The sequence below is a fragment of the Leptopilina boulardi genome, unplaced genomic scaffold (genome assembly GCF_019393585.1).
Source record: "Leptopilina boulardi isolate dan_hultmark-lab unplaced genomic scaffold, ZJU_Lbou_2.1 LbouV2_179, whole genome shotgun sequence".
NCBI lineage: Eukaryota > Metazoa > Arthropoda > Insecta > Hymenoptera > Figitidae > Leptopilina > Leptopilina boulardi.
This window is the reverse complement of record NW_026137728.1, coordinates 2,236,741-2,263,878: the sequence shown is the minus strand read 5'-3', so window position 1 is coordinate 2,263,878 and position 27,138 is coordinate 2,236,741. Positions and strand designations below refer to the sequence as shown.

The window sequence follows — 27,138 nt, the reverse complement described above, 5'->3', positions numbered from 1 at the left end:
TCTCTGCTGTGCGAGATTCGTTCGAGGCACATACGAATATCGCGTCAACATTGAGCGAGTAACTTACAAGCTGCATAGTAAGTAAATTTACTGTTTTGAGGTTAGAAGAATACATGACCATGTAAATTTACAATATTTTTTTACAGTTTATGTTTACAGTATATGTAATTTATCTACAATATAGTAAATATCAATATAAAATTATAAATAATATATAAAAATAATAATATACAATTATAATTGAAATCAATTAATAATACTAATCTCTACGCGGTAAATTTTAAGCAAAACATTTGAACCTAAATGTTGTTTTTCACATTCAAAAATGAAACTAAAAAACTAAAGAAAAATTTCTAATATATAAATAATGAAATATATTAATTAACTATTAATGTTGCAGTAAAATAAATACAAATAATTTTTCAATAAAAATATTTTCCTTTTCAAAAAAAATTACATTTTTCTTTTTATGTGTATATTTTCTGAAAATTTAGAATTTGAGCGTTTTTTAATATACTGCTTTATTATTATTAGTTATTTTTTAATTTAAAGAATAGGTAATTATTTAAATTTATGTATATTTTTTTGATGTAAGAAATTTATTTCTTTATAAACAATTTTTAATTATATATAATATTTATAGGTCTACACTGGACACAGACGCTATATTAGTATGTCCCTTGAATGAATCTCGCACGGCAGAAAAGGGAACTATATTCACTTGTCATTCATGAAATAGAACCATAAAGTTGCTACTAATAACGTTAATACCGTGATCTTTTAACGCTTGGGAATTTTCGAAACTATTTTAGGATAACTTTAAGCGTTTTTGTTAAGAAAATGGACATACCAAAATTGCTAGTATAGTATTGGAGCGTTTAAAGTAAGAAATTTCTCTCCGTGTACACTAAAAGACCTTTTGCATCGTAGCAGACTTTCGACAGACGGCTGTGGAGCATTCTAGCGGTCAGCTATAAAACTACGTTTTTGGTCTGCAGCCGTACAATTTTTGGAGCGTAGCTGTCCAAAAAGTTGACGGCCGCAAGGTTCATTTTTGGGTAGTCACGATACAAAATTTAGAATGCAGCGCACCAAAATCTATAGTGGCGCTGCAGTCACACACGTAGTTCTGATGCGGTGCAAAAAGTCTCTCAGTGTATATTTATAGAACGTGGCTACATCGAGAGCCAACCAGGAGCATTAAATTTAATGCTCAGGCGTATTAAACGAGTAGATTATATTCGCGTCTGCGCAGAATGTTTGTGTACATCTGCAAACATGGTTGCGATAGTGACAGGTTAGAAAAGATCGCTGGCTCGGCCTTTTCTAACCTAACTTTTCTAACCTGTCGCTATCGCAACTATGGTCGCAGATGTACATAAACATTCTGCGCAGACGCGAATATAATCTACTCGTTTAATACGTCTGAGCATTACATTTATTGCTCCTTGTTGGCTCTCGGTGTCGACAACAAAGAAGCAAAAATATTAAAAATATATTAGCGATTCTACTTCAAGAAAAAATTTTGGATAAATTTTGTTGGTGGTAATTTTAACCATTAAACTACTATAGCGGTCTGTGGGACTGCTATCTAAAATAATATCCCTTAATACTTTTTTTTAAAGTACAATAGAAGCTTGTACTTTTCAGTAGCTTCATATTTTATAAAAATCTATTAGATTTTAAGGACCGGTGTTAGCCGTAAGTGTAAGTATATTCCCGCAGCACAGTGATACGAATAGCAAATCTAGCTGGACAAAAATCCTAGCTCAAAAGTTTTTGAATAGATTTTTATGACACCTAGTACCCAGGGATTTCAAGGGTCGCTGATTACGAATTTGATGTCGGTTTTTAAAAATTCAAAATGGCGGATCCGAAATAGCAGACATTTAAAAAAAAAATTGTACGTTTTCCATAATACTAAATACCTTGGGGTTTTTTTTTGGTAGATTTCACGTACAATTTTCATTCCAGTTAATGTAAACAATGGAATTATTCTTTAAATTTACAAAAAAAAACCCTAGGTATCGAGTTTCATAGACGTTTGATTTCAGATTTTTAATCAGCGACTGAAAATACATACGAGTACCAAGTATTAAAACATTTGAGCCAGAATATATGCTAGAATGATATTTAACAATTAAGACATATTTTTACTTGTTAAATAATTCGTATCTATTTATGGTAATTTGGTAAATTTTTTTTTTTTTTTTGGTAAATGCATCTAGGTAAATATTTTGCAATGATTTCAAAATAGAAAAAGTAGTTAATAATACTAAACTTACGTTTTTTATAAAGTGCAGAAATTGAAATGTGAACCTGATGGGGTACTCTCTAGTTTTTCCACATTTCTAATGTAGCTCTCGTTGGAAAATCTGCCTGCAGAAATTCAAATGCGAGTGGATGATCTGTAGTTTGCCATATATGTGATGTGGACCTTTTTAGAAAAAATTTATTAAATAATACAATACATGTAAAATATAATAATACATTAAAATATTAAATATATACATATATGGTATTTACAAGTATCTATACATTGGAACGTCAATTACTCGGAAACTGGTTATTTGGAAAGCTTCGGTCTATATTATCATTCTACAATTCAGAGATTCAGAGGAGTAAATTTAAATACCTAACAATAAAAACTTTACATATTTTTTTGAATATAATTTTTTTTTAAAACTAATTTCTAAAATAGTCAAAAATTAAAATTTTATTTTTTTGACCACCTTATATGCTTTTAGAACCCAAATATGATGTAAGAAAAAAATATAACTTGGTTTAGTAATTTAAATTTAAGTGGGTCAAAATTGGGGGTGGTGCCTCTGCTTAAATATAAATTTTTTATTAATATAAGAAAAAGATATTTTTTTTCCATTCTATCAAACTTTTCAAAAAATGTTGAAATCACATTTTGAACACATTTATTTGTTACATGTCTACTGTCATCTACGCCACGGGCAAGAAAGAAAAAGGACATCAATATCCTGGCTACTTTTGGACTTTATTTTTGTCAATCTTTTTCCAATAGCTCTATATACTGTATTTGATCAATGACGTATCGAAATATATATATATATATATATATATATATATATATATAAGAAAAGAATTGCATTTTTCTTTACACTTCATTTCAAAAAGGAAAAGATGAAAGAAAAACCTTTTACCTCTGTCTTATATTATATCTAAATCTGAATTAAGTTAAAAATATCTAATTTTTAGTAAAATATTTTCTGTTTCAGCAATTATTTTAAAAAAACTAATTATTACATAGTAAAAAATTACTATAATTTTTAGTGAGAAAAATTCTGAAAAAATAGTCAAATTTAATTTATTGAATTAATTACAAGAAGTTAAGAAGATTTAATTATTTTGACATAATCTAAAAGTGAGTTTAACTAATAATTAGTTATTTTTAACTAATTCAAATTTTGAGAGTATTAAAAATATAATCATGATTTTTTTAACAAAATACATAATCTTTAAAGGTTTACGTAATTTTTTATTTTGTTATATGTAAGTGCTCAAATATTCAAGTTATGAAATTTTAAAAATTTGATTTTTTCGAGTTTTTTTTAATACACCTAATTTCAATAACATCTAACTCTAAAAGTATTACATTTAAGAATTATCACCAGGATACTTTTTTGTATCTTGGTAATAATTCCTAAATGTAATACTATTAGAACTAGATGTTATTGAAAAAATTTAAAATGTCGGATCCAATATGGCGGCCGACTTTTTCAAAACTTAATGCAATTAGCTTGAAAATTGTTACTCGGGGGTTTTTGGGGTCGCTGATTACGAATCTGAAATCAGTTTTTAAGAATTCAAAATGGCGGATCCAAAATGGCGGACGACTTTCTGAAAATCTAATGCAATTCGTTTGAAACTTGTTACTCGGGGGTTTATGGGGTCTTTTATTACGAATCTGAAGTCAGTTTTTAAAAATTCAAAATGGCTGATCCAATTTGGCGACCGAAAATTTTAAAAATCCACGAAATTTGCTTAAAACTTGTTACTCGGGGGTTTTCGGGTCGTTGGTTACGAATCCAATGTTAGTTTTTCAAAATTCAAAATGTGCATCCAATATGTGCTCATTGTAGTACAAAAGCTGACCAAAAGCGAACGTACTGGATTTAAAAAACTTGCAATGTTCCACTCTCCCTATTGCCAGCAAGAAATTGTTTCGCCGCTTATCACAACTAAAAATGGAATTTTACTTACGATCCGCCATTTCCAATTTTAAAAAACAAACTTGATATTTGTAATAAGCAATTATAACAATCAGCCTTTTTCAAGGCTACCAAATCATCTCGAAAAACCCCGAGTAACAAGTTTCAAGCGAATTGCATTAGATTTTAAAAATCGTACGCCATATTGGATCCGACATTTTGAATTTTTGAAAACTGACTTCAGATTCGCAATCAGCGACCCCCAAAAACCCCCGAGAACAAGTTTCAAGCGAATTGCATTAGGTTTTCAAAAAGTCATACGCCATATTGGATCAGCTATTTTGAATTTTTAAAAACTGACTTCAGATTCGCAATCAGCGACCCCCAAAAACCCCCGAGAACAAGTTTCAAGCGAATTGCATTAGGTTTTCAAAAAGTCATACGCCATATTGGATTTGCCATTTTGAATTTTTAAAAACTGACTTCAGATTCGTAATCAGCGACCCCAAAAACCCCTGAGTAACAAGTTTCAAGCGAATTGCATTAGATTTTCAGAAAGTCGTCCGCCATATTGGATCCGCCATTTAAAATTTTTAAAAACTGACTTCAGATTCGCAATCAGCGACCACAAGAACCCCTGAGTAACAAATTTCAAGCGAATTTCATTAGGTTTTTAAAAAGTCGTCCGCCATATTGGATTTGCCATTTTGAATTTGTAAAAACTGACTTTAGTTCGTAATCAGGGACCCCAAAAACCCTTATAGGTGTGATCATCTGTATTTTTGAATGGAATGAAAAATGTGTGCAGCAAAGGGTTAAAAAAAACTCGAAAAAATCAGATTTTTAAAAATTCATAACTCGAAAATTTGAGCACTTATAAAAAAATAAAAAAAAATACGTAAACCTTTTTTTTCTATAAAGATCGAAAAAAAATATGTTTACCGAATTGAAAATGTCATAGGTAAATCTCACGTGGTATCGCCTATATATACACAAATTATAAAAGGATTCAATAATATTATTTATAATGGAGATAGAAACATAACTTTTATGAAAAGGCAACTTTTTTTCCAATTGTTGTAAAATTTATTTATATCCATATGTTGCAATTTGGATTAACTGATTACGAATCCGATATTGGGTTTTTAAAAACTCAATATGGCGGATCCAATGTCGACAAAATAAACATTAAAAATAATTCTATCCGTTTGCAACTTGTTACTCAATGGTTTCCAGTGTCACTAATTACAGTTTTAATGTTAGATTTGTAATCAGCATCACTAAAAACCCCTAGAGTAACAAGTTTCACGTGAATTTGATGAATTTAAAACAATCCACCATTTTGAATTTTGTAAATCTGATGTAAGATTCGTTAATCAGCGACCTTGACAAATCCCGATTACAACAAATTTAAAGCAAATATAAACGGTTTTAAAATTAAATTACATTAAAATAAATTATTATTTTTATATTGAATATAGAATATTATTTGTAAAATATTCTGAGTTATATTTTGAAGTTTCTAAAATGTGTTTTTCTGTTTGAATGTTTGTATGTTCAGCATGTACCCTTCACTCAGGTAATGTTATAAAAATGGTTGTCAGCCCCAAAAAGCAATTTTATCAAACTTTCTCTTTTATTTGTACATCGACAAATTTTTCCACTGCAAATTAAGATAAGGTTTGTACTTGAACGCTAAGTACCCTTTCAGGTAAAGGACTGATCGCCTCAAGAGTTCAGTTGACTATTAGCAGTCATAGCATTAATATATCTGTAAAGCTACATATCTGTAACTAACTATTTTATTCAATAAATATATCTTGTTCTGTTAAATAAAGTTCTATTATTTCTGAATAAATAATTTCAATAATTTATAATTCAAATTTTTGAAAATTTTGTTTTGAAGGTACTGCATTTGTAAATATCGAATTATGTAAAAAAAAAAGATTATCATCCTCTCTTTATATAAATATACATATGTGCGTAAAGAAAAGTTCACGTACTAGATGAGAATTGTAAATCTTGTGCTTGTATTTTCGAACGAAAAACATTGCTTTAAGTTGCATCCGCTTAACACCAACGTAACAAACTGGGGAAAAGTGTAAACACTCTATTTCTCTCTTTGCTGTATACGACATGCAAATAATGCAACTCGTGCGTATAATCGGTACTAAGATTCAACTGGTTAAAGAATTAGTAAAGAAAAAAAAATCCATTAATCGTTGTTTAAAAGTAGCTTTAAAAATATTTTACCCCTCTTCCTAAAAAAACCGGAGGTACCATTTACATAACAAACATACAAATTATAATTATAACAATTATAATTATATAAATTATATTATAAATATTTAGGTAATTATCACCCACGTACTATCAATTTCCAATACAAAAGACATAATAGTATTGTCCAAATTTAAAGGGACATTATAAATTTCTATTATTCAGTATAATAAAACGCGTGAGAACTATATTATCAGATAATATTATCAAAATATAGTAGAAAATCAATGAAATAAATTTCTTATAAATTGTGTTGCTTATTTCTTATTCTATACTTATATTTCTTATCTTTTATTTTTAAATTATTTGGCGCTTTTTCAAACTAAATTAGAGAAAATTTTCCAATAATTATTTAGTTTTTTAGCAATTGTTATTAACTTTTCAAAATTCTTCTACTTGTTTAAACAATTGATTGTATATTGTTTCGAAGAATTTGATGCTAAAGAAAATAATAATTAATAAAAGAATGAAATGTTTTTATTTAAATTTTTCAAAATAAACAATTAATCTGATGATATAGCTTATTTAGTTTTCAAACGATTGTGGATTTTTCATTAATAAACTTTCTTTATTCTGAATAGAATAAAATTAATTCCTAGCCAATTTTGTATTCATAAATAAATAAAAGTAAATACAAACACACCTTGATTTTGTGATTTGATCACTTGCAAAATTAATTTGGGAAATATCGATTTCAGTACTTTTTGAAATCTATAAAAAAAATATAAAATAAATTATTTTAACAATATTGCAAAATTTTAGATAACAAATTTTTAGGGTTAATTTCTCCTACCTCTATTCTATCTTTTCTAATCTTGTGTGCATAAAAAAATTAAACTTCAATGATTCATCATAATTTAACAAAAAATATTATTAATTTATGAAATTCTCACACTGTAAACTTGATGGTATCATTTTGGAATGCAACGTTTTAATTCGATATAAGGTATCAAATTCATCCAAATATGAGAGATTCTTTTTCAATCGCCCCAGCCCAAAAAGTCAATGTTCTGGGATTGGCTTCATACTTTGGTAAATTGTTGTCCTATATGATAGTAATAAATCCCTAAAATATAAACTCATTAAAAAAATATTTGTAGAAAGTAGAGGGGGTTGAAGTTTTGACGTTAAGGGTAACATTGTCATTTTCAAATCCGTTTAACTATGACAAAAGTTAATGGATTTTAATTTATCTATAATGAATTTTATTGCATTTTTCACGTACTTTTCAAAAATGTTTACGAAATTTAAAAAAAAAATTTTAACCCCTTTTTTTTCAAAATCAACCCTTATTTTTCGATTTTCACCCCTTCGGGTATTTTTTTTTTTTTTTTTATTTTCATTGGAAAGCTGAGGTTTTTTCCCATGAGCTATGTAAATATGAAAATGGGACAACAATAATTTTGTGAGTAACAGAATATTAAAGTAGGTGGTGCCGATAAGGGGTGTACCTGGAGATCATCTTTGAGGATTTAGATAGGCACCGCCTAATTTAATATTATGTTTCTCACAAAATTATTGTTGTCCCATTTTCATATTTACATAGCTCATGGGAAAAAACCTCAGCTTTCCAATGAAAATAATAAAAAAAAAAAAAAAATACCCGAAGGGGTGAAAATCTAAAAATAAGGGTTGATTTTGAAAAAAAAGGGGTTAAAATTTTTTTTTTTAAATTTCGTAAACATTTTTGAAAAGTACGTGAAAAATGCAATAAAATTCATTATAGATAAATTAAAATCCATTAACTTTTGTCATAGTTAAACGGATTTGAAAATGACAAGGTTACCCTTAACGTCAAAACTTCAACCCCCTCTACTTTCTACAAATATTTTTTTAATGAGTTTATATTTTAGGGATTTATTACTATCATATAGGACAACAATTTACCAAAGTATGAAGCCAATCCCAGAACATTGACTTTTTGGGCTGGGGCGATTGAAAAAGAATCTCTCATATTTGAATCATTTTTAAGAAATGATCCAGAATATGGATCGTTTTTATTTATACGAAACCTTCTAATTATTATGTAATAAAATTTTCATAAATGTAATAAAATTGTGATTATATACTTGGAAAAAAAAAATGATTACTATAGAGGAAAAATTAAACTGATACCAATATATCCGTTGACAGTTTGGTATCTTGCCAAATATTGGTGCAATACTGGCTCAGTATCAATTATTGGCAAAACGAAGGATTTATGTATGTCATTGATCCAGTATATAGGTATATATACATATTCCAAGAAGACGATTGTAAATTTTGTTATAAAATAAAATTATAGATTTTCATATGATTTCTGACTTTCTTTGAAAATATTTTATCCTTCGTCTGATCGTTTCATTTTAAGTGAAAAATAAATCGTTTCTGAAATAAGTATACTTGGGGAAGAAACTTTCGCTTCACCTTGATTTTTCTTCACCCCCTCCCCCCCCCCCTCCTTCCACTCTCTAGCCTTACTCTCTTTTACTTGAAACTTTTCACCGAGTTTCTGGATTCAATGTACCAGCCGTTGTTGCTTTTCATTCGACTTTGACGAAGTTGAAATACGAGAACAGTTGCACTGCTGTATACGACGCACCCGCTAACTTTACGATTTCTATACAAAAGCCTCTTCACTTGGACAAAAAAAAAAAAGAGAGAGAGAGAGAGAGAGAGAGAGAGAGAGAGAGAGAGAGAGAGAGAGGAAAAAATAGATTTCCCATTGCAATAAAAACAAAAGATATTTCTTTCAGTTAAAATAATTTCATTTCAAAATTTTACATGTATTTCTAGGTATTTAATTAATAATCTAATTTTAGATGTAATTTTTAGTGGATTTTAAATCGAAATTTTTTTTTAACATTCCAACTACAATTTCATTTAATATATATGTTTAGTAAGAGCAATCAAAATTTGGTTGGGTCAACAAAAAAATTTTCTTGGTATTTAAGCAACCAAACTCTTTGTTTGAGTCAACCAAAAATTTTGGTTGAGTGTTTTTTGTTGGCATAACAAAAATGTTTGTTTAACTTAACCAAATTTTTTTGTTAGGTATATTTTGTTGTATAATCCAAATTATTTTGTTGTCGTAATCAAATTTTGGTTAAAATTTGAAAATGTTCAACCAAATAAGTTTGTTGATCTAACAAAATGTTTGGTTGAGATAACTCTACTAGGTTCAGCCGGGGTAAATCCGAACGCTAATTATTTCAGCATAATTAAAATTTTTAAAAATAAGTTAGACATGAGAATTTTTACCTCAGATCCTCTTCAAGAGATTCTAAGTATTATCCCATTTTTCGTTTGTTAATTAGCAACAGCATAAACAAAGATAACGAGTATTGCAAAGAAGATTGAAAATCAAAGATGACACTCTTTTAGTATTTTGTCTCGTATTTGAAGAAAAAGAAGCTAAAAATTCATTTTATTATTTATAATTGTTTGTTATGAATACTAGATCAGAAACTATTTTTGATTTTTGCCTTCTGTAAAATTTTATTAATAATATCAGACCGTTCGTATTTACCCCGGAAAATTGGAAAACCGGGGTAAATCCGAACGGTATTTTCAATCATTTTTTCTTATATCAGAGCCACACAAAATTGTTTTTATTTGATTACACTATTATTTTAACATTATAAAAGTACATAGAAAAAAATTTTTCTTTCTATTATGTATCCTCGTTAGTAATTAATAAGCAGAAACTTAATCTCTGTTCTCTCGAAGGAGTGTTCCACTTTTTTTTCCAAATGGTTTATAGAAAAAAGTTTTTCAGGATCTTAATAAAATTTGGTATTCTAGGGTTTTTGCGGTCGCTGATTACCAATTTGAAGTCAGTTTTTCAAAATTCAAAATGGCGGACGAGAATTAAAAAATTCATTGGATTCGCTCGAAAATTGTTACTCGGGGGGTTTCAGGGTCGCTGATTACGAATTTGGAGTTAGCAAATTTGATCATTTTTAAAAATAAGTTTTAGGAAAGTCCGCCATATTGAATCCGCCATTTTGAATTTAAAAAATTTGACTTTTATTTTTGTATTTACATTCAATTACTCCAAAATACTTTCTGTACCAAGTTGTGCAAAAATCCGTTATGATTTGATAAAGTTATTGAAGGTTTTAATTGTGTAATGCATTTTAATTTTTAACCTGTTTGATTTTTGTATTTATATATGATGCATTATTACATAATAGGTTTATTATCGTATTTTTTTTTTGAGTTTTTATATGAGTTTAACAATTGCAATACTTTAAATTTATTTTCCCTAAGATTTTTCTGAAATACAGTGCGGCGTTCGTATTTACCCCGGTATTTTAGGAAAGTTGCAAAGTATCGAGGTAAATACGAACGCTAAGTTTCCTGCGATTGTAATTTATCAAAAATTTTTGCTACCCCATAAAATTGTTCTATGGAAGTAAAGTAACAACTTCATGCACCAGAATACCGGAAGTATTGTCTTTTAAAAGAAAAAACTTATGTTATTGTTGAAACTTACTAAAAGCGTTCGGATTTACCCCGGTTAACCCTACTTTCTTTCAGTCAATCAAAATTTGGTTATATAAGAACCAAAATTGACTAACCGAACGATTTTGTTCCAAATACGAAATCTTTTTTTTTCAGTGTTCGATGCTGTGTGGGTATATAATATATGATTGATTATTGAGATATCTTATATCAAATATAATAAGTAGAAACAATAAAGCATATATATATATATATATATATATATATATATATATATATATATATATATATATAGAACCTTGTGAGCGAGAAATGTATATATATATATATATATTGTTGTTTTTGAATTAAATTTCTAATAGTATAAATTTAGTTAGAATTTGAAATTAAAGGGTTTTACACTATACATATACATTGATAAATTTGAAATGTAAAAGGAAATGGAAAATTTGTGTATATGTTTTCAAGTGAATTTAGGCATGAATAGATTCATTTATATGCAGTGACTAGATCATTTCTACATGTTGGAGAATGCCAAGTGATAATGCTTTTATTAACTACTGATTCGATATTCACCTATTCGACAAATATAGCCGTATAAGCTCTATAATTCGAACTGACAGGCGTTGAAACCCAGACGACATAAATGTTTCCATTTGGTGTCAATTCGTCCACTATATTGGAACACACACCCACACACACAAATTTATATACGCAGGCAAACTAACGTTTTCGTTAAAATTTGTTACACTTTACACGAATTACCTCTTTACTGCATGCAAGAAATATATATATATATATATATATATTGTGTTAATTTTTTAAAGATTTATTTTTTTCCCGTCACTTCGAATCATCAATGTTTTATTATTTTTTGTGTTAATGTCTGAAATGAATATCTAAAATTTAAATAATGTATAATGTTATGAATTTATTATGTATGATTAATAAAAAAATATTTATAAAAAAAATATCAATTCATACAAATAAAATTCATTCTTGACAATTTTGACTGAAATGGAATAATATTTTTCACTACATTCATAAATAAAAAATTTGTTTTATTATTCTATTTTTGACATTAGCAATAATTGAAATAATTGAGATATTAAAAATTTTATTAAAATTGCAAAGAATACTTTATTACAATTAATTATTTATAAATTAAAATTTATCAAGTTTTGTCAGTTATCCGAATTTGAAAATAAATAGTGTCAGTTAAAACTTCAACCCCCATACTACTTTCTACAATTTTTTTTTAAAGGAGCTAATATTTTAGGGATTTCTGTAGGCCAACAATTTGTTAGTTTTAAGCCAATATATTTTTAATTTTTGACTTTGACGTCTCAGTCAAAAATTAAAACCATTCGCATTGATTTTGAAATTTTGGTAAATTGTTATTCTATATAAAGTTGAAAAATCCCTAAAATAATAGCTTATTTAATTTAAAAAAAAAAAAAAAAATTAAAGTAGAGTCTGTATTTATTACACGGACGGAGAATTTTGAGCGTCACAATGTCTTTTTTAATTAATTAAAAGTCAATTTATAAGATTTTTATTTAGTATTTATTTTGTACTTAAACATAAAATTAGAATTACAAAATAAAGAAATAAATTTGTATTAAAAATAAAAGTTTAATTTTCAAAATGAAATTCTAAATTAAATTTTAAATCTAAAATTAGTAACATAATATGATACTTACAATTATCCCATTATTATTACGATTATCGAATAACGACACAAAAACAAAACAAAGTGACAGCTCCGGCAACCATGTTTATTTTCACCATTATACATGTATTGTAGGGTGCTCCTTGTTTTCAAAATTTTTCAAATTTTTCTCATTCCCGGACAAAATTTTGTTCAAAATGGAAAAAATTCTTTCGATCGGATATTTTTTGTTTCTTTTCTCAAAGGTTTAAATAATGACATTAAAAAAATTGTTTATAAAATTTTTATTATTTATTATTGTTTAACCTCTTCACTGTTTGAGGAAAATACAGCATGAAGGACCAAAAATGCCAAGCAAAACCAGTTCAACGAATTTTCATGAAACTTAGTATACAAAGGTTTTTGGGGTCGATTATGTTTTGCTATTACGAATTTGTCATTAGTTTTCCAAAATTCAAAATGGCGGATCTAATATGGCGGATTTTTTTTTAAATTGATCCGATTTGCTTGAAAATTGTTACACGGGGGTTTTTGGGGTTGCTGATTATGAATCTGTCATTAGTTTTCTGAAATTCAAAATGGCGGATCCAAAATGGCAGACATAATTTTTAAATTTATCAGATTTGACTTAATTTCCTCACTCGGAATTTTCAGAGTCGCTGATAAATCAGTCTTTTTGAATTTTAAGGTCAGGTTAGCATTCAACGATTCCAAAAGCCCTTGAGTACTAAAATTTAGTCAAATCCGATGAATTAAAAAAAAATTATGTTCACCATTTTGAATTTTAGAAAACTAATGACAGACTCGTAATAAGCGACCCCAAAAACCCCCGGAGTAACAGTTTTCAAGCTAATCGGATCAATTAAAAAAAAAGAGTCCATCATATTGCATCCACTATTTTGAATTTCACAAAAATTCGTTGAACTGGTTTTGCTGGACATTTTTAGCCATTCATGCTGTATTTTTCTCAAACAGTAAAGGGGTTAAACAATAAAAATTTTATAAATAATTTTTTTTTAATCTCATTCTTTGAACCTTTGAGAAGAGAAACAAAAATTTCCGGTAGAAAAATATTGATTTTTAACGGTTTTATGGAAAATTTACGAAAAAGGTTTTTTTCTACATTCAAAATACATGGAAAAATTCAGGAGCTTTGAGACATGATTAAATATTTATTAAAATGAATATAAAAAAAATACATATCTTTTATTTCCGTTCAGAACAAAATTTTGGCCGGAAATGATAAAAATTCGAAAATTTTGAAAATAAGAACCACCCTAATATATAAGGTATAGTGGATACTGTCAGCAGTGTACTAACATCTAGTTAAATCTTTAACCAGTCGGTAATATAGAAAGCTATAAAAAATTTCATTTCTAAATTTGAAAATAATAAGTGTGGCATCGAGACTAAACATTAAGTAATGGAATAACACAAAAATCTTAAAAATATGACTTATAGTTTTTGAGAAATCGTTTTCGATATGAACGTCAATTTTTCTGACTGACTAAAAAGACGTAAGACGTCGTCACGTCAAAAAATTGTAGAAAGTAGTGGCAGTTGAAGTTTTAACTTACACTACACTGAGAGAAGAAAAGCACCGAATCCGTACTGTGACGAACGCCGGCCGTGTAAAATGAGTGTCAGTATCCGTTATACAGAATCTGTCTCATAGCCAACGACAGATATTGTACTTCTAGACAGTTCCACATCTGTGCTTGATTATAAAATCAAAACGGTATTAGTTATTATTTAAAAGAAAATTTTTTTAAATTAGAATATCATTATCGTAAAGCTCATTATTATTATTATTTATTTTTCAAAAATATAGGTTCAATTTTTTATAAGAAATTTTAAAATCTATGAATAAAGTGAATAAAAAATATGTTATTTTTAAAATTCATAACCGCAAAACTAATGCAATAATAAATAATAATAATAAAAATAATTCAATGAATAAAAATAAATAAATTATAAAATTAAACGGTTTTAATTATTATTAAAAAGAAAATTTTTTTGAATTAAAATGTCATTATCGTAAAGATTATTATTATTAATTTTATTTATTTTTCAAAAATATAGGTTCAATTTTTTATAAGAAATTTTAAAATGTATGAATAAAGTAAATTATTTTTAAAAATCATAACCTCAAAACTAATGCAGTAATAAATAAAAAAATAATAATATAATGGAATAATAATATTAATAATAATTTATATTGACTATATGCTTGAGTCTATTGAACGATTAATTTAATTAAGCATTCGTCCTCGGTGAAGTACAGTATCTGTACTCAAGCCAAGCACAACATCCGTTTCACATTTTAGTACGGCATCCATCACACAGTGACGCTGCTGCTGCGCTCAACTTAGTGTACAGATGCTGAACTTCTCCATTTCAAATTCCGTGCTTTTCTTCTCTTAGTGTACCTATTCATTTTCTTGACAAAACCTGATGGATTTGAATTTGTAAATAATGAATTTTAATAGAGTATATTTAAATATTTAAACCGTAATAATATAAATAAATATAAATGAATAATAACATAATGTAGATTTTTAATAGGTATAAAAAAAATTCTTTGAAATTAAGTGCAAACAATTTTTGGATTGTTGTCAGTACATTTGCTGATTATACAGTTCGAAATGTTAATATTACAATTCAGATTGTTCTCAATACAAATGTATGTTGTTTTAACAACAATACGAATTTTTTGTTGTCAAGTTTTGTTCAGTTTGCAATTCCGTACAGTTGCAGAAGCAAACTCTTTGTCGATTGCTGATGGAACAATCCGGATTTGTTCAGCTGACAGGTTTATTGTTCCATATCACGTGGTTATCTTGAATTGTCATAAACTGGCGTTCAGATCGTCGCGTCATTTGCTTCTGGTACATGTGCCACTTTTGCTTTTATTATTAGTTTTTTTTAAAAATGACAGTGCTGTTAAATAATGAATCCGGTTAAAGTGAGAAATCAATTGCAAGTGTAGTGTATGAATGAAGAGACAATTTCATCGTTTATCGGTAAATTATACTCGGTTACTATTGAACATAACCTCACCTTAAAAAATACAAAATGTATTTTGAATATTATTTAACAACAAATTTCAACTCAAAATAATTTTTTGGTTTCAGGTCAAAGAATTTGATTCAAAAGCTGCATGTTCCACAGATTTTAATGCAAATGAAACTGGTGATATGACCTACAGAAATCTGCTATCGATTTTTTTAGAAGGCAAAGAAACTAAACAAATTGTATTAGACGGATCAAAGCTTTGTTAATACAACAAATTGTATTGCCGATTTAACAATCTAGTTTTGTTACTTTAACTGTTCCATAACAATTTTCTTTGTTCATCAAACAATTCTGTTTGTTCACCGAACAATCCGAATAGTTTTAATAACAATCCCCTTTCAACAATTTTTTTTGTTCCAAAAACAAATAGAACTGCTGGTTCAATATTGACAATCTGGAATTATTGTGTGGACTTAATTTTTAGTAACCGCAACAATTCTTTTTTCTCCGTGTATTGCATTAAAAAAAAATTCAATAAAAATTATAAACTTGCATTTGTCTTTCAATAAGCATTCTATGAACGGGAAATGTCGATATTGAAACCGATTTAGAAGAAGAAATTTAATTTAGAGTATACTTTAAAAAAAATTGCATTGGATGTTATAGAGATTTAAGAAAATTAATCGTTTATCTCTGGATTCTGTAAATTCACCGCAAACTTTACCGCAATATTAAACCTGAGCAGAAGTCCTGTGGCCTCGCTAAGAGTGCGAGTGAACGGGTGTGTAAAGAGCATTTCGCGTATAGCATCTCTCACGTACATATATATACTCACACACACATATATATATATATATATATATATATATATATATAAAAGTATATAAATGTACAGCAATGAAGTGCGTGCGAAAAGGATTCAGCTGCAACAGTTCCTAGAAATGGCAAGCTGCAGTATCATCTTATTCTTCACCTCTCGCACAGTCAGCTGCGTAGGTGATACTTTCCTTGTAAACTCACACCTTTAAAATTATTGTATTGTACGTTTATGTAACGAATTCACGAGAAAAAATTTCTCTAACAATCACATTATCTTATCATATCTAAATGTTTTATTTTTAAAATAAAAATTTTTTAAATTAAATTTTTTTTTCTCTAGATCTGCATTTTTGTGAATAATTGTTCTTAATTGAATTTTCAATTCTACTTTTACTTTCTTTTAGTTATAAAATTAATTTGAAATTTTTTCTTTTTAAATTGCTTTTCAGTTACAATTTTTTATTTTTGTGCCTCCTTTTTTATTATGAAACTAAAAAGTACATTTTTTTCTATTAATATATTAGTTCTTCTTTTTTTCAATTTTCTTTTTTTTTAAATTTTTACTTACTTTTTTTTGACAAGACAAAATGAAGTTGATGTAAATCGTTGAAAAATATAACCTCAAAATTGAGTCAAAGCATTTAGTTTCTATAACAAAGATAACCTCAAAAAAATAATTGAAAAGTATACAGAAAAGAAGGTAAATATAACCTGAAAATTCAAGGTCAAATACAAAGAACATAGATCACTAAGCAAACATAATCTAAAAATTTAGATCATTCTTGTGTGTTGTGCCAAATAGTATTCACGGAAAAAAACTTGACTTTTAACCCTTATCTTGGAAGTTATGTTCGCCTCTTAAACATTAATATAAAACTAATTTTAAGGTTATGTTTCCTGGTTTTAAACTTAAAACTACCATTTGATTTGAATTTGGTACAAATAATTATTTCTAAGTTACAAGGATCAAATTTTTCTTAACTTCACTGAAAAAAAATTCTAGTTAGAATAACCAGAATTCTAGTTAGAATAACCAGAATTCTGGTTAGGGTATATTTAACATTTTGATTCTGGTTAGGTTAACCAGAATTCTGGTTATTTTAACGAGAATTCTAGTTAATTCAACTATTATTCTGGTTAACATAACTAGAAAGTAATGTTAAATATAGCCTAACCAGAATTTTTTTTTCAGTGTTTAATCTCTAAATTTTTGTAAAGAAAGAAACATAATGTACCACTTAACCTAAATAAAACAACAATTTTTTTTTAAGGTTCTGTTAGTATTTTGGCTCGGAACTTTAAAGTTATGTTTTCATATTTTAATCTCAAACCCAACGACCTCTTAAAGTTTTTTCAACTTAGGTGCAGCGAAATCTTATAACACACGGAGAAGATATATACATACAGAAGTAACTTAATATTTAAAAATATATATTCAATGATTTTTCGGAATTCATTTTTTGTAACTCGAAACCCGATTTCAATTTTTTTTTTTACCAATGTATATTTGTACAATATAATTAATATACATGCATTACCTGCAGACACACACACACATACGCATTCATCTTTCATGGTTCTTAAAAGCGTATTTATTATGGCCAGATTATGTTTCTTGAAGATTCTCGCACTAACCTTTCTTGAACATTTATTTCGTTTGCCTAGAACCTAGATCATATAGCTTCTTACCATATTTTCCTCTTTTCTCTGCGCCGTTCAACTACCGCGTTCCACGTCTTAAGATACGAAGATTAAGTTATCACTTCCGGTTACGTCTTTTATCACTTTTTCTACTTCTTCAAAGCTACATAAAATCGTTCTACTTCTTTGCTGCAATACTGACATGTAAATCCGCACATAATCGTAAAATTTTCAACTGATTTTTATTTGTTTTATATATAACATGCACACACAAACTTTAAATTAATAATGTTTCCTTCCTTTTTACGATTCTCATTAATCGAAAACGTAATGCGAATTTTTCTATTTTTTTTTTTTTGTGTAAATTTTTCACGATTTGAAACCGGATGTAATAAAATGATCTTGATATCAGAAAGTACAACTTTTCTCCTTTAAAAAGAAAAGTTTTTATTTCGGTACATGTTTTCGACTTACGCTTCGAAATTTTGTATAGTTCTACTTTAAAAATATATTTGTTTACTATTACTTATTATTATTATTATACTACATTACTACTATTACTATTACTATTATTATTATTATTACTATTACTATTACTATTATTATTACTGTTACTATTACTAGGGACAATGATTATGTTCTAAAAACCATGAGTTAGAATTTTCAATTTTATGGAATTTTATTTGTCCTAATTATTTTTGAGTCGAATTTTTATTTGTTTGAATTAGTATTTTGCAGAATTTTCATCAAAACGAATTTCTATATTACAGAATTTTTATTTAACCAAAATTTCACTTCACAGGAATTTTTATTTGCTCGAATTTTCGTGTAACATAATAGATATTTTAAAGAAATTTTTTTTGGGTAGAATTTCATTGCATAGAATTTTCTTTCAGATAAATTTCCATTTGTTCAAATTATTATTTGATATAATTTCCATATAACCGATTTTTTATACTACATAATTTTTACTTAACCAAAATATCATTTAACAGAATTTATAATCGATAGAATTTTCATTTGTCCGAATTTGCAAATGGCCGAACAAACAATCGACATGAAAGATTTTGGCGCGATTTTTAAAATCAACCAATTACAATGTAATTGATAATTTTTTGATTGGTTGATTTTAAAAATCGAGCCGAAATTTTTCCTGTCGATTGTTTGTTCGGCCATTTGCAATTTCGGACAAATGTAAATTCTATTAATTATAAATTCTGTTAAATGATTCTTCGGTTAAGTAAAAATTCTGTAGTATGAAAAATCGGTTATATGGAAATTCTATCAAATAATAATTCAAACAAATGAAAATTCATCTGAAAGAATAAAATGAAAATTTTATGCAATGAAATTCTATCCAATAAAAATTCTTTAAAATGTCTATTATGTTAAATGAATTTGAATTAGTGAGAATTTGTTGACTTATTTAAATAAGTGTAAATTTCTTCTAATTTTTTAGTTATTTTTCACTAACAATTTGGTAAAAAAAATTTTTTTTTTAATTAATAAATGGGTTAAAATATTTGTATAGTAATATTTTACTAACAACATTAGTGAAAATTTCTACTGATTTGAATTACTAAACAAATTCATACTAATTTAAATTAAGAGAGTGAATTTACTGTAAAAATTACCTAACAATAAGTTAATTACAAATATAAGGTGAAAAAAATACCCGTATCTGGTCGTTTTGCTAGATTAGAACATCTTTTACAAATTAATCATTTTTTATGAAACCTGGTATCTCGGGAGTTTTTGGGGTTGCTCATTACGAATATGATGTTAGATTTTCAAAATTAAAAATGGCGAATCCAATATGGCGGACAAAATTTATAAAAATTCATCAAATTCACTTGAAACTTGCTACTTGGGGGTTTTTTGGGTCACTGAGTACGAATCTGATATCAGATTTTTAAAATTCTACAAATTCTGACATTATATTCGTAATCAGTGACATCAAAAACCCCCCAAGTAACAAATTTCAAGTGAATTCGATGAATTTTTTTTATAAATTTAGACGAAAAATATTTGTTTTCCACCATATTGGATCCTCCATTTTGAATTTTGAAAATCTGAAATCAAATTCGACTTTAGTTTCCGAAAATCATTGATTTTTTCATGTGTGAATAAAAAAGTTTTGGCGAAAGGTGTAATATTCAATAAATAAATATTCTGACAAAGGGATTAATATAGAAAAAGTAATAAATTTCAAAGGGAAGAAAGTACAATTTATCCTTAAAAAAAATATGTATAGAGAAATTTCTGTAAACAAAAAGGTGAGAACAATGTTTGTTCAGTTTTTCTCCCGAGTATTATATCTGACGTTCGAGACATATAGAGGTAAAAAAACCAGAATAAAAAAAGTAAAAACAGACAAATTCGCGCACAATATAATACTCTTAAAATTAGAATGGATTCTTAAATTCTTTCTCATTTTAAGAGTATTATAATCCTTTTTTTTGTAGAAGCTATGCCACGTTATTGTTGTATGTAGGCATGGATGGAAAAGAAAAGCATTGACATCAACAAAATCCTTTTTGGAAATCATTAATAAATTGTTTAATTTAAAATAATTAAGAACTATTTAAATGACCTCAAGTGCAACTAGTGGAAATATAAAATTATTTTGAATCCGATTAATCAAGTCTAACAACTTATATTTTTTCCCCGTTTTTCATTTCTTAAAAAAACAGAGTGTCAAATGAAATTTTAAAATAAAATTCCCGGCTGTATTCTCTTTTAGGCAGACATGAAAAAATATTTTTCACGATTCATGTTCAATAACTTTTAGCTGTAACTATAAAATATATTACTAATTTATTGCTTCTACTGTAATTTTTATTGTTTACATCTATTTTTTAGGGTTTGAGTACGAAAGTACATACTTCGTACAAATCCATATTGTTTTTGTTTCGATGTCTGTTTGTCGAGATTAAATTTTTTGGTCTAAAAAAAAAAAATTCGACCTCTTGTGCTCAATTTTTGTTGCCTTTCATATTAAATTTTACAATTATTTACCAAAGGATCTATAATTCGGTATTCTGGTGTATTTTTACAAGTCAATTCTCAACAAAATTATAGCAATTATGTAATTTTATTTTGACTTCCTCATCGACATTGACTTTCGTAATGACTTTCACTTTGATTTTCACTTTCACTGAAATTCGATTAAGAATTGTATTTTACTAAAATTGAAAATCAAAGTCAAAATAAAAGTCAAAGTGAAAGTCAATGTGGATGTGAAAGTCAAAATGAAATTACATAATTACACTCCAGATTGAAATTTGTTTAAATAATTTTTTTTTCAAAACAATGCAATTTTTGAAAAAAGTTGCCCCCAATTTTTAAATTATTAACCAAAGGATCTAACAAATTATGTGCAAGTCCATATAATGTATCATATTTTACATTAATAATTTTTGTAAAAAAAAATACAATTTTCGAAAATTTTACCTACAAAATAGAATACAATTGAATCTATACGTAAAGAAATTATTTTAATAAAAAAACTAAAAAATTTGCAATCATTTTTTTGAAACGGTATTAAAATATTTTTTAACATTTTTCCTTTTCTTGTAATTATTATTATTATTATTATTAGTTATAAAAAAATATTTCTCTGACCTTAGCCAGCAACAGCGGATGTATCGTCTTTTGTAGACGATAAAATCTTTTGGTAACACACGTGATTAAAAATATTTCCAACACTCTCGAATATTCGTTTAAATTAAGAAACAAAATAATTTATTGTAGATTTAAGCGTTCGCGATTTTAAAAATTTCGAACATTTCCGGAACAAATATTTTACTAAAATTAAAAAAAAATATTGTCGTTCATTAAATAAAAGAATCAAGCACTCCCGAAGCTATGTACTTTAAATATATAAATAAGAAATAAAACACAAGTGAAAGATGTCTACCCTATTCGTCACAGAAAAATTATTATAAAATTCATATTTAAATTGATAACGTCTGAACAGGTCAATACTCGAATTGCAACTGATTTTATTATCTTTAGGGATTGTCTGTTTCCATTAATATAACCTTCTGTTTATGATGCCCCTTTATATTATTATATATAAATATACAACTCGCAAAGCAGGTATAAAGGTAATAAAATTCCAAATTTTTACGTCACATTTAAAATGTTTAGTGAAAATTATAATTTTAAAAAATATTATCTCACTGATAGAATTATGTTTAGGATTATCAAAATATAAAAAGTGTACATTTTGTAAAATAATATTAAGAAAATAAATTTTTTTACATCATATAATTTAGAATAATATTAGTTACAAGTAAATAAAAATGGTAGTGTTTGACAAAGGTTCTTTGTTGTTTCTTTTTTTTCCGCTAAAGTTTTTTTTAAGATTTAGGTAGTAAAAAAATTGTTATTTTAAAATCTTATAACGATCTATTTTAATATGCAAATGCGAAATTGGAAATAGGAAAGCAATATAATGACAGGTTTATTACGACATGTCGCCGTCAGGTGGCAGAAGCATGCAGGGAGCAAAGTCATAGCCGTCATTACACTGCTTTCCTATTTCTAATTTAGAGATCGCATTTTTTTATGGATTAAAATTTTACTTTTAAAACTGTATGTAGGGTTCAGTTTTTTTATACTAACGTACATTTAGGTATTTTTTACGCATTGAATACCTCATATATAAGTATGTATGAATTCTTTGCATAACATATTATTATTCATCACTAACGTACATAGAGTAACAAAATTAAATATGTATTTTGTCAAAAATTATATGGTAACTTTTAAATTCAGAATAGGGCATCTATATAGCATTTAATTTTAAGAGTATTCCGGAGTATTTTTTCCTGAATTTGCTTTTTCAACTTTATTGACATGAAGGTTTTTGAAATGCTTCGTGACATTAGCCAATCACCTTGAGCACACTGTCCATCGGTTGCAATATCCTCAACGTTCTTCTTCTTCTTCTTCATCCTCTAAGCCATCTTCTACTCTAGTTATCCGTACCGTATAAACTAGTTCGACATTTTACCAACCGAACCAGCTTCAGGGCGATCCCTATAATCCCCCGATTTTCCCATAGCAGCAAACTACGACTTAAGGTTGAAACAAACTACAAATAGAAAAAGCACCTGTGTTCGTTCAAAAGCATTATGTACACACATGTCCGAAAATCCTTCAGACGGATTCGGATTTCTTAGTGTGTGTGTATATTCTCTATGTATATATATATATATATATATATATATATATATATATATATATATATATATATATATATATATTTCAAGTATTATCAGCTAGTTCGTTTATTCCCCCAGAAAAAAAAGAAAAAAAAGAAGAAAAATCCTTTGGATAAAGTGAGTGTTGCTTCAGTTGCTTTCGCAATTCCTATACTCTCGTCGTTGGCTTTGATTAGATTTTGATTAAACCCATTTAGATCTGTTTTTTGAATTAGAAAATTCAGTCTTGGGGAAAAAATTTTTTTATGATAATATTGTTCGAAATTTTGAGGTCGTAAATTTTTAAATTTTAAACGATTTTTAATTTTCTTTTTTAGTTCAAAAGAGAAAAAATTATTTGTCTGCAGATCGAGCAAAAATCTTACAAGTATCCTACAAAATCTGTATCTGAAAACAAAATTCCAAAAATAATTGTTTTTTTTAACCCTTTAACTAGATTTTGGCTATAAATAATCACAAATATAACCCACTTTTTACACCCATTTTTTTTATACCTGGCACTGTTTCTAGAGCACTGTGCATATAATAATTCCGTTGCAATTTCTGCAAGTGTTATATTAATTTTTAATTTTTTAAATGAAAAGTCTTTCAATGTACTATAAAATTGAGAGTATAACGATAATTTTTTTCAACCTCTTATTAACACAGGAAGAAGAATTGAAATCCAAAGACTTTTCAGGAAAAGATTAATATTCATATCGTGTATTAGAAACAAAAAAAGGAAAATACAAAGAATAAAAGAATTCATTCCATAAATCAAAGGCACTGGTGTTTGGTGTCTCGTGCGCGCAATTTTCCTAAGAATCATGTCAAAAGTTTTGCTGTAAGTGCGAGTATCGTACACGAAAGGTGTCAACTTACGACTTACGAAGATCTCTCGCGAACTTGCGTTCCATGTTTATACACGATGATGCTTGTCGTGTCTCTCTCTCTCTCTCTCTCTCTCTCTCTCTCTCTTTCTTTCCTCCCGCGAATCTTGCGCCAAGTTTCTCGAAAGTCGCATTACATTATAGCTTCTTGTGTATATATGTATTATATATGTATATTCGAGCGTGCAGCTCAAAAGGAGCGACTTGCTGTGCACGATTTGAATGGAACGCGAGAAAAGGTCACCCCTTTATATTACGCCTGCGTGTAACGCGGATGTATATTCGCATATACATATATATATATATATATGTATATAATATATATACGGTAGCGCCGCGGCTATAACGCTAGCGGCTTAACTTTTGGCACGAGTGACGCCTCATCGGCCGTTGGAGAAACCAGTCGCGCGAATGAGCCATTAATAATTGCGCAAGTGGCATTGCGCTTGTATACGCGTGAGAGAATCCAAACTGGAAAACCCGGAAGTCACGATCTACAACCCGCCGATGTAACGATTCGAACGTCCACGAAATCGTTCTTTTTGATGTATATCTCCTCTCAATTCCTTCTACTTCTTCTTCTTCTTCGTCTTCTTCATCTTTTTAGTCTTATTCTTCTTCTACTACTTTGCCTATATTTGTATTCACACTTTTCAAGAATTGATCAGCGTCAAGAGAAAAATTTTCTTTACTTTGATGGATTACTATATATATATATAGTCTACTCTCGATAAGACAAAGCGTATGATAACTCAAATTTTTCGATAATTCGAAGTAATTCTTAGGTCCCGTCCATATCCTATATGCATTGCGTGTTAATTTTTTTCGATAAGTCAAAGTTTTTAGCCGACCCCAAGTGTCGAATAACGTCTCGATAAGTCGAATTTCTGTTAATTATATTTCTAGTAAATAAACTGTTTTATATGAGTCACGCTTTATAGCCATTTAATTAATGAGTCCTTTGTATATTCCTCGAGTACAACTGTTTTCCTCAACTTTCATTCAGTACAGTCACCTATCTTCAAAATTGATAGCTTTCAAAATTATTGCTCAATACTCGAAAATGAAAACTGTGGCCTTTTGAAAAATCCATTAAGATGGGTCAAATATAACCTATAACCACACTCTAAATCTGAATCAGTGAAAATTTCACTGATTTCAAGTCAGTGAAATTTTTACTGATTCAGATTTAGAGTGAAGACGGACAGGTCATAAACATATTAATAAAAATGGATCAAGTAAATGAAGCAACACTGTATTAATGTCAAAAATAAGATTTGTTACTTCCCAAGCAAAAATTTGTATTAAACGCCGATATTGACAACAGGCGCAATCATGCATCAATACTGGCTGGCCGACAGTTGGCTTACCAGTATTGGTTCAGTACTAAGATGGATTAAATTCTGTACTGTGCCAACACTGCAAGCCAATACCGGTATGCCAGTATTTTCTTATACCGTGCCAGTATTATTGAGTCAGTAATGGCAAACCAGTACTCGGTCAGTATTAATTCAATACCGAATGCCAGTATCCAGAAAAATTATGAAAATTGACCTTCATGAAATTGGCGTTGACGCTTTAATTTAATCGAATTTTAATTTAAACGATTTCTCATTCAATCGAATTTTATATCATTCGAAATTTTAAATGACCGAAATTTCAATTCACCGAATGTTAATTTGTCCGAATTTTTATTTGTACAAGTTTTTAATTGATAGAATTTTAAATAAGACGCCGAATTTTCATTTGTTCTGAAATTACAAATTACCGAACAAACAATTGACAGAAAAATTTGGTGGCAATTTTTAAAATTCACCAATCACGATTTTTTTAAAAATAATTTTTAATTAGTCAATTTTAAAAATTGCCACCAAATTTTTCTGTCGATTGTTTGTTCGACAATTTGTCATTTCGGACGAATGAAAATTTGGCGTCTTAAAAATTCTATCAATTAACAATTCATACAATGAAAAATTCGATGAATTGGAATTTTTGTCATTTAAAAATTCAAATCAAATAAAATTCAGTTTAATGAGAATTCTGTTAAATTAAAGTTTGATTAAATTAAAATTTTTTTAAATAAAAGTTCATGTAAATTAAATGACTTGAAAATAAAAATTTTGCCAAACAAAAATTTGGTAGTGTCACGTCACCGTAACTTTCATATTCATATTATAGGAATTCTTGTTTTTAATCTATGCCGAGTTGCGTTTTTCTTGCGATAAACACCCGTGCTTTTTTTACGCATCTAAATACCTTTCTCTTAAATGTAAAACTTCCGCCCTTTTGTCGTGCAACTAAACATCTTTCTTTTATATATAAAAGACCCCTGCATTTTGTATCCTCTTAGGTCTATATACTGTATTTCTAAAACATACAAATAGAAGCGAGAAACCTTTTATGACACTACAAGAGCACAGACCCCACAAAACAAAATGCTCTCTTTCTAATTTTCCTTATGTGCTAAAATCAGACGAACCTCTGTAGTATCGCTACACTAGAAGAGCACAGACGCTCCGATTATGCAATAAAATGCTTTCTTTCTAATTTTTCCTATGTGACGAACCCCTGTGGTATCGCCGCATTAGAAGAGCACAGACGCTCTTCTACAGCTGCGAATAACCATAGTCGTACTCTTTCTATTCTGTATTAGAACGGTATCGAAAACCCTTAACATCAGTACAAAATCTTGCAGAAGTACTCTGCCCAATTTTATACTCAAGTTGAACTTAAAAGAATCTCTGTGTCAAGTATTAAAAGTTTCTACGTCAAAAAGAACTCATCCAAGTATTTAAGGCTTTGACTTTCGCATAATATTTGGAAATCATCTATTCTTCCTTTTCTGAAAGAATTTAATTATTTGGGTTTTCATCGCAGTCAACTGAACTCCGGACCTGTGATCATTACCAAGCGGCCCGTCAACCTTCATGTGAGCTCTTAAACGATATCTGCTACCAGCCGTTGCTGCTTATATTTAAAGACAT

General features: G+C 28.1%; 1 long non-coding RNA gene across 2 annotated transcripts in view; it reads right to left on the bottom strand.

Moving 5' to 3' along the window:
• The window catches only part of LOC127277786 (uncharacterized), a 342,439-nt gene that overhangs the window by 88,764 nt on the left and 226,537 nt on the right, over window positions 1-27,138 (bottom strand). For both annotated transcript variants that reach the window (XR_007842408.1, XR_007842407.1), the window contains one exon: window positions 2,286-2,437. This is a non-coding gene — a long non-coding RNA (uncharacterized LOC127277786). The remainder of the gene's footprint in view (window positions 1-2,285; window positions 2,438-27,138) is intronic.